Below are 10,546 nucleotides of genomic sequence, written 5' to 3' on the forward strand. Positions count from 1 at the left end.
AACTCACAAGAGAAGGGTTTAGATTACCAATGCATTTAGCATTCTTCAAGCCAAATATCTTTTAAATTCTTTACATCCTTGGCTGAAGAAAATCTCTCTTTTTTGTTTGTTTGCAAGGGGATGTTTATTGTATCTTTCATCGAGGTGTCCTTCAAGTTGAAATTTCTTGCTCATAAGTCCTGTATCATTAGCTAAATCTTTTTCTTTTCTTGAAGGCAATTCATTAGGTTCTTTAGGATACAAAAACATTCATATAATATATTTCTTAACTAGATGACTCAACATGAGACATGATAATAATTGAATTTGAGTCACTTTACTCAAGAGATTGCCTAAATATAAGCAAGCACAAGTCACTTGAACTAAAGAGATAACTTCATTAAGTAAAATGGTTCAAGGACAAGCATGTGAGGCAATAAAAGGATTCATCAAGGTCAAATCAAATTTTTTTTTATTTTCAGAATTAATTTAGCTTAGATTCTATTTGCTTAAGATAATTATCAATAAGATATACAAGTTGAGTTTTAATCAAATTATCTTAAACAGTTGTTTCTATCAAAAATTTTGATTATGATTTAGTTTTCAACACTAATAATCATGTTTCAGGGAGTTGAGCAATCTTCTTTTAGAGCAATTAGGATTTTATTTTGATTTATGAGTGATAGTTTAAAAGAATTAATATTCATGCTTTAAAAGATTTTTATGATCAAGTTAAGCATGACATGTTACAATTAATCAGTAGAATTTGAGATAATTTTAGAGAAAGATATTAATCATGGATACAATGATTATGCTCAATGAAGTTTTAACATGAAGGCATGAAATCAGCATCAATCATTTATACTAGAGAGAAAATTTAGATTTTGAAAACTTGAAGGAGAAAGTTATACATATTCATTCATTGTTTTCTTATCATCATGCAAGCACTAGAAAATTTCATGCTAGGATCGTGTAGATAAGATTTGTCATACATACAAGGCATTTAATAAATATTCAATAGCCTAACTGAATTTATAAAGTTAAGCATATCAAGACATAAAATGACAATTTAAATTACATTCACAAATGATGAAATAAAATTTATTTATAAGTCACGTGCCATGGCACCCAATTAAGAGTTTCACATGAGCTTCAAGGGCTGCTTTGACACATTTGCAAGATAATCTCAGTTTTTCATTTTAGGTACCCAAGCTTGCTTGGGTCTTTGGGAGTTAGTGCATATGGTTCCTTTTGGAATCCAAATCTGTTTAATTGTAATAATTTTATCATTTGATTTGCTTGTATTGAAACAATAGGTAAAGTTTTTATGCCTATTCTTTTCATATTTGAAACAAGTTATCTTATTTGATGGTTTGCTTGGTGAATTAATTACCTTTTTATTTAGGGGTTTATTGTTAAGTAAGGAAGTCCAGTCAAGTTTTGATTTATCAAAATCAGCATGTTGGCTTTCAAACATTGTTTTTAATCTTTCTGAACTTACAGTGAATTTGTTAATAAAAGATTTCAGTTGGTTAACCTTTTTACTTAAGTTTTGATTTTCTTTAATTAAATTCTGATTTTTCTGAATTAATTCTTCTGAATTTAACCTTAAATGTTCATTCTCAAAATTTAATTTGTCTTTCATTTCAACGGTAGAATTTCTTTCTTCTGACATTTTCAGATTTAGCTTTTTATTCTTTAAACTAAGCTTCTTATTTTTTAAATTAAGCTTCTTGTATTCTAAGTATAAATCAGAAAAAGCATCATAAAGTTCATCAAATGTAAAATCAGATTGAGCTTCAGTATGTACTTGATTTTTGAATGAGAAATCACTTTGTGTTCGAGTACATACCTCATCTTCATGTGCTACAAAGCATAGATTTTCAGTTTCAGTTTGATACTCTTCTTCTTCGGAACTAGTTTCAAATTCACTAGAAACGTTAGTGCATTCATATTTAACTTCAAGCATATTCCATATTTTCTTAGCAGTTATGCAAAAAGATATGCTATTAAGTTCACTATCATCCAATGCACAATATAGAATATTCATGGCTTTTGCATTTTGCTGAGCCCTTTCTTTATCATGATTAGTATTTGTGTGTAGCCCATTGACTATGATACTCCATAAATCGTAGTCATGTGCTTGAATGAAAATGCGCATGCGTGCTTTCCAATATGTGTAGTTTATACCATCAAATAGTGGAGGTCTATCAATTAATTGTCCCTCACTCATAGAACATCCCACTTGAGTTGTCATGATCTTTAACTCTTGATTGTGAGATCAATGAGTACTATTAGAGCACCTTGCTCTGATACCACTTGTTGCCCAAGGTGACAATCCAAGAGGGGGGGGGGGGGGAATTGGTTTCTTCTCAATTTTGGTGTTTTAAAAGCTTTCTTAATTAAGTGCGGTGGTTGCTTTCTTAGATTATTTGAATGAGTTAAACTAGAACAAAGATGGAAGATAATGCAAGAATAAATGTAAACACAAGCACAACACAAACACAATAATATATAGTGGTTCAGTGCTCTCCTTAGCACCTACGTCCACTCCCCAAGCGACCCCTTGGGAATTCACTATAATCTCGCGGATTACAGTTGGATTGTTTTCCGGGCTCACAATCCAAAAACCTTTGTTGGTTTTGCGGGCTCACCAACGAACCTATACACTTGGTTTTCCGGGTTCACCAAAAACCTTTGTTGGTTTTGCGGGCTCACCAACGAACCTATACACTTGGTTTTCCGGGTTCACCAAAAACCTTTGTTGGTTTTGCGGGCTCACCAACGAACCTATACACTTGATTTTCCGGGTTCACCAAAAACCTTTGTTGGTTTTGCGGGCTCACCAACGAACCTTTACAAAGTGTTTAACAAATAAAAAGAAAAGATTCAAACTCCTAAATGAGCATATAAAACAATATGAACTACAAAGAAGAGTTAGAAAGTATTTATCGCTTTGAAGTCGCTTTGCTCTTCTTTGTCAAGGATGCTTCACTCTTCAAGGGAGGATGGAGCTCTTGATGACTCTTTGAATCTGCTCAACCCCTTTCTTTTGACTCTTGAATGAAGCACTTGGATGAAGCTTGCCTTGCTAGGGTTCTCTCTTGAATGCACTTGATGTATTTTCCCAAAAGCTTGCTTCCTCTGATGAATACTCCCTCTTAAATACTTCTCCAACCTCCAAATAGTCCTTTCTGACCGTTGGATTGAAGAAACTAGCCGTTTATAGCCGTTGGGAGTCCAAAAAGCATTTCTGCACAACTAGCCGTTATGTTCAGCCCGTGTTTGGGTCGGCTCAACCTGTCCTTGGGTCGACCCAACCTTCACTTGGGTCGACTCAAACATTCCTTGGGTCGACCCTCTCAGAAACCACAGAAACCTCAATTTCAGCCTTCCTTCCCATGGGTCGACCCAACCATTCTTTGGGTCGACTCAAAGTTCACTTGGGTCGACTCAACTTCTTCTTGGGTCGACCCTCTCAGTAATTCCAGAGAACCATTTTCTGTCTGTCTTTCTGTCTTGCCTTTGGGTCGACCCTCTCAGGGTTTGGGTCGACTCAAGATTGGGTCGACTCAACCACTGTGTGGGTCGACCCTCTCAGTAAATCCAGAGAGCATTCTTCTGTTGTGTTTTGAGGTTCTTTGGAGGTTGGGTCGACTCATGCTTACCTTGGGTCGACCCAACTCACTGTTCATTTGTGCCATTTTTGCAGGAGTGTGCCAGATGACTTCTTGATGTGCCGGGGTCGACCCAATCAACCTATGGGTCGACTCAAACCACACTTTGCTGCATTCTCAAGGTTAGATTCATCCAAATGAACAAGGCCATTTATCCATTTTCAATTAAACAAATATACTGAGAGTAATGAACTTATAAATGAAGTATCAATTTAACTTATAGCATGCTCTAGATAATTGCTTGTTAATCATCAAAATAACACTATCATCCTCAAAGGTAGACATCCGTAATATTATCTATTCTAGGGCGCTTACTTGACATGTACATTATATTAATAGGTTGTGATAATAAGTAGATGTCATTGCTCAATCGTCTATTCATTAAGGTAACACCATTCATAATGATATCATAAGAACATTTCTTTCTTGAAATTTCATAACCGTTCATGGCCAAAAGGTCTATGGAAATTACATTCAATAAGAGCGTAGGACAATAGTGACAATCACTCAAGACAACTACATGAGAATTGAAAACAAGTTTGAGATATTCTAAAGCTAGAACTGGAATAGATCTTCTATCTCCAACATTTAGGAATCTCTTGCTGTTTTCAAATCTCTCATTGACTTGAAGTCCTTCATTTTGAATTCAAACTCATGCCAACTGATCCATATCAGATGGCGGATCATAAGGTCAATTAACCATAAGATTCTTCTTATGGCTGATTTGAATTTGAATTTCAAATTCTATGCGGGTGGGAGAAGGGAAACAATCATGCGACCATAAATGACTTCTTCATTTGTGTTGCATTCCTTTAAATTCTTATTCCTAATCACATGCCTCAACCTCATTTAATTGGTCAATTAATCCACATGATAAACATTTACCTTGTGGTGTGTTTGAATTTGAATTCAAACACCAATTCATGACGCCTCCCATGGATTTATGTCATCTGTCATGCGACATGAGGGAGATTGTTTTTACCTATTCAAACATATCATGAGATCTAATCTCATAATGCCCCCCCTTTAGATGGTTGCTTGTCCCATCATGCCATTAATCAAGTATTAATAATCCTAATCAAATTAGGATGGTGCTATGCATTGGATGAAAAGATATTTGTCCCAATGCCTTATCACATGTTCATGTGGACTTTAAGATCCGCATGGTGTAGATCAAACCCAATCCAATTTGATCAAGTCCCATCAATCAGGGAAGCCTAATCTTCTTGGGTTGAACCTAATCCAATTAGGTCAAACCCTGATTAAGTGCAATCCTCTTAGGTTGAACCCAATCCAATTAGGTGAAACCATGATGAAGCCCAAATTGTATCCAATTCAATTTGGCTCATCCTTAGTCCAATTACTCAATCAAATTGAGTTCATTAGCAAACTTATTGCTAATAAATCCTTCGATAATTCATTAATTATTTTTCAACAACTTTTATTTATAATAATTTGTCAATCGAATTGACGAAATTATCCCTGGATGATTCTTAATCATCCATCAGCCATTAAGATCAACCTAGAAAACTTCTATGCGTGTGACCCCATATGTTCGAACCTAAGCCGGTAGCGCAGGAATGACTTCCTATACTAATCGATGTGACCATCTAGCAATGGTACCCGACGTCCGGATAGGCCGAATATATACGAAGCAATATTCTGAAATCCTGGACTATGGTTACCGTATAATTTATCCCTATAACTCCTAATGCCAGGATAACATCAGAGTTATGTCAACTCTGTAATATTACATCCACTCTGTGATTTAATTTTACAAATCTTGTGACTCTTCACAAGGATTACCCTGACCAAGGTTTTAATAAATTGAACACAGGGGCATTATCTCCTGTCACCAGGAGGGGTCAATTCCATCTTGACTCACACACCGACTTAGCAAGCACTTGACTGCACCCAGTGACCTTCCATCCCTGAATTAGAAATTCAGTTAGTCCGGTACTAAAGTATAGTGAGTTGCTTACTAATCGTCGTGGTGATCTCAGGTCTAAGGGACATATATACCCATATCCACTCGGAACATCTCTTGACAGCAGAGTGATAAGTGCTGAATAATTTATAATTTAGTTATCTTTCCATAGCACTAATCAAAGTTCTTAAACTGATAAATACAGATTTTACTATGAAATTGAATAATCATTGAAATAAATTTAAAATATGGATAAGAAGTAAATAATTCTTTTCTTAAACCAGACTCTGAACTTGTCTCTCTCTTGGTTGTGATCTTTCATGAAAACTACAGGAAAACATATAAGGAGGAGATTGTGTTGACCCGGTTTGGTAACCTGATGGAGTTGTAATCAAACTAAGGTTATAATTAAATGGGTTTCGGTCCTGATTAGATTGAAAGTTATAATTAATTATTTTTGTATGGAAAAAAGGTTTGATTAACCCTTTTTATTAAGTCACAGTTTTATTTTTAGTCTTGTTTATTTTATCTGGTCAAGTTCGGTCTGAAGCAGTTTAGCAAGAATTAAATTTAAATGACATTGGGCTCGAGAACAAGTTCAAGCAAATCAACGATCATGACCCACCTCAAATCCAAAGCCAATTTCCAACCAATCCCATTCCTTTCTCGCAACCACTGTCCGTGGCTCCCTCAAGCAATCCAACGGTTCAGAAATTTCCATCTCCGCATCACGTTTCCAAACTAAGCGAAATAGGGGAGACCTTTCCACATATGCCCATTTTCACTTCAAAATAGAGCAAGAAAAAAAACTTTTCCTAAAATTACTGAAATCACTGTCATATGAACAGTGTTCTGAAATGACACTATTCATATGAACAGTGTTCCGTGAAAATATTGTTCATATGAACAGTGTTACGAAATTTCACTGTTCTTCTTCTCCCTCCCGCAGTGCATCACGGCCGTCCATCTTCCACGGCGTCCTCCCGTCGATCCCGCGGCCAGCTTCTCTTCCCAGCTGTCCGTGATCAGCAATCCAGTGCATCCAGCAGCACGCCTCTGACCCAGCAATCTCCCAACGCCCATCAAGCCGTGATCGGCTCCTCCTAGCTCCATTCCGTCGATCCTGCGGCCATCTCATCTTCTTCCGTCCGCACGTCAACCTCCCGTCGATCTAGTAGCTAGCTCCATTGATCCGGCCATCTGCAATCAATCCGGCGCTCCACAGATCACGCTTTCCTCCCGAGATCCAGTCATTCTCCCATGGATTGACGCCCTTCATCCTCTTCGTCTGCGATCTGCCCTCCAGCATCACGCCCCGAAATCAGCAGCCCGTGATCCATTCTCCTTTCCCGAATAAGCACCCCAGATGAATATAAGGAGGAGGGTGGCCATCGGCTGAGGGGAGAAGGGAGGGGGAGGGAGAGCTCGGTTCACAGGAAGAACAGAGCATGCTCTGTTTTGTAGAGAAAGGGAAATTAAAAAAAAATGAAAAAAATAGAGGGAGGTTGGGAGCGGATCAATTAGTGAAAGAAAAAGGGGGAAGGACTTGAGGCGGATGGCGTGGAGCATCTCAGCAAGCCGATCAAAGTCGCCGAACATCATGAGTGGCTGAACGCTAGTTTAGGGATTTGATGAAGCCGTGGATGAGTATTTATGTTGCATTTCTTTGATTTTTAGCGTTGTAAGATAGTTGCATATTTAATGAAATTATGATCTTGAAATGTCTTGTTTAATTTGTGTAAGATGTTTATCTTGTAGAAAGCCTTTGCATGAATTAATCTAGTTTATCGAAATCGAATCCAATACCTATGGTTTGAAGAAGATTGTTATGCAACTACCAGATTTATCTTTGAGAAATTAATCATCAGATGAATCATGCTACATAGGACAGATCATGCCTATCCTTGGAGAAGATGATTTGTACCAGGCTTAGATGACTCATACTGTGGGTTAGATTTCAACTTTTTGTATGATTGCCCTAACTTGTAGTTAAGAGCAATCAGATCATACACGCATCTAAGTCATTGAAAGCATTACACTTACGAATCCATTGGTGGATTCTAGCCCTAAACACCTCCTCCATAGATAATTCATACTACTACATCCATATTAATTCTTAGTTTTTATCATTAACTCTAACTTATATTTCTTCTGGGATGATCCTTATCTTTTCAAATACTGCCCAGACCAAATTATTAGGAGATGTGTACCTAATGACGAAATTATTAGCGTCATCTCCTTTTGTCATTCTGAAGCTTGCGGTGGTCATTTCTCTTCTAAGAAAACGGCTGCAAAAATTTTACAGTGCGGTTTCTATTGGCCCACCTTGTTCAAAGATTCCCATAACTTTTGCAAAGCTTGCGAGCGTTGTCAAAAGTTAGGTGGGATAACTCGTAGGAATATGATGCCCCTCAACCCAATTTTAATTATCGAAATATTTGATTGTTGGGGAATAGATTTTATGGGTCCATTTCCTCCTTCATTCGGAAATTTGTACATCTTAGTAGCTGTAGATTATGTCTCCAAATGGATTGAGGCAATTCCTTGCAAACATAATGACCACAAAACTATTTTAAAATTTTTAAAAGAAAACATTCTTTCCAGATTTGGAACACCTCGAGCCATCATCAGTGATGGGGGTTCACACTTCTGTAATAAGCCTTTTGAGGCTTTAATGCGAAAATATGGGATCACCCATAAAGTCGCCACCCCTTATCATCCACAAACAAGTCGACAAGTTGAAGTCTCCAATCGATCAATTAAGAATATTTTGGAAAAAACAGTTAACCCAAATCTCAAAGACTGGTCTTTGCATTTAACTGATGCACTTTGGGCTTATCGTACTGCTTTTAAAAGTCCGATTGGTATGTCTCCGTACCGTCTTATTTTTGGCAAACCTTGTCACTTGCCTGTGGAATTGGAGCATAAGGCATACTGGGCTATTAAGAGATTTAATTTTGATATGGATAAGGCTAGTTCACTACGCAAACTTCAACTTAATGAACTAGAGAAAATAAGGAATGAAGCATATGAGAATGCTCGAATTTACAAGAACAAAATGAAAGTCTTTCATGATAGAAATATTATAAGGAAAACATTTGAGCCTTCCCAGAAAGTTCTATTGTATAATTCAAGACTTCATTTATTTTCAGAAAAATTGAGATCTAGGTGGACCGGCCCTTTTATAGTTAAAACTGTTTATCCGTATGGAACCGTTGAGATAGAGAATCCAAACACCGGTAATATTTTTAAAGTAAATGGCCAACGTTTGAAGTTATTTTTAGACAACTTTATCCCAGAGGTTGAATCTACTAATCTGGGAGATCCTGTTTATCAGGATTGATCTCTATATCTGCTAGAGATCCTTTGTTTGTACATAATTTTTCTTTCTTTCATTTTCTATTGATATGACAATTGGTGAGCAACAACAGTGTGCGGTCATTCTATCAGGTAAATTCTAACCTTCAGCCTTATTATCCTTCATACAATCATATTTCATGCATTCATGTTGAAACATTGGGGACAATGTTGAAATTAAGTTGGGGGGAGAGATTACTGTATTTTTTCTATATATCATACCAATTGTCATATTATTTCAAAAAAAATAATAATAATAATAATAAAAAATCTATTAATAAAAAAAAATAATAATAATAATAATATATATATATATATAATAATAATAATAGTAATAATAATAACAAACATATATTTTGTTTCATTTAATTACCACTTTAATTTTTTTCAAAGAATTAAATATGTGTAGCTATTAAGGCAAGGAGCGCATTATGACTTATCAGAGACCTATTACTAGATCCCCACATAAGTATTCAATGACAATAGGAAGGCCTCAGGAGTTCACTTGTGTTACCTATTTGTTTGTTGACCTTATTCGCAAGAGAAGTACGAGTGTCCTTGTCTTAAAGTCCATGTTTTGGTTTTCACATAAAGATAGAGTTTGAAATTCCCAGCTAGATCACCTGGGTGCCTTATGTTCTGACCTTGGTTGACCTATAGTCACAATACAGTCACGTTACATATGTATATATATATATAAAAAAAAGGAGAGAAATAATACAGTTTGTCTTCACTGAGTAACCGGGCCTCTTGCCTACAAAGCAGCGAGTGTTCGCGTAAAAAGGTGAAAATGACTAAAATAAGTGACTAGTCTGGCCTCGTGGCGTAGTCTGGTTCGAGTAATTAAGTCCGAGGGGTGTTTCACCTAATGCCTTGAGCCAACTGGATCAAGAGTCATTGACCCAAAGCTCGTTACATGGACCTTACTAGAGCCTAATGGAGTTGGACTGTTGTAGTCACTATGTGAAAAAAAATAAAATAAAAATAAAAATAAAAAATAAAAAATAAAAATAAATTAAACATGAGTAAGTTAGTTAAACTTAAACCAAGTGACGTGTGGATGACTGGTTTGACTCCATTGTTTTAGAACTCTGTGTACCTGGGATGTCTAGTTGGGATTGATAGCTTCATTTTTATATGCGAACCATTCTGGATAAATAACATGTGATATTCGGAAAATTTTGTGGATCGGGAGCTAACAAATGGTAGTTAACACTTGTGAATTTGAGTAGTGCACCTAGAACTCAAAGGGTACCCAATTGTGGTGGAGGTATAGGTATTCTGAGACGTCACATTTACATTTGCCTTAAGAGTTGCTATGTTTTAAAGTATCTTCTAACTTAAAAACGATGTTTGTGGGTAACATCACTGCAAACCCTCATGAGACAGCACTCGTCCACTAGGGTAACCTAGGGGTTTAACGGCTTGTTGCACGTGCTAAGTGCAATCGTAATGCTCTACGAAAGTGAGTATTTATTTTAATTCATGCATATTGATATATATATATTAATAAAATTGAGGATGATAGTGTTATTTTGATGATTAACAAGTAATTATCTAGAGTATGTTATAAGTTAAATTGATACTTCATTTATAAGTTCATTAC

This window comes from Phoenix dactylifera, unplaced genomic scaffold (genome assembly GCF_009389715.1).
Source record: "Phoenix dactylifera cultivar Barhee BC4 unplaced genomic scaffold, palm_55x_up_171113_PBpolish2nd_filt_p 001242F, whole genome shotgun sequence".
Taxonomy (NCBI): Eukaryota; Viridiplantae; Streptophyta; class Magnoliopsida; order Arecales; family Arecaceae; genus Phoenix; species Phoenix dactylifera.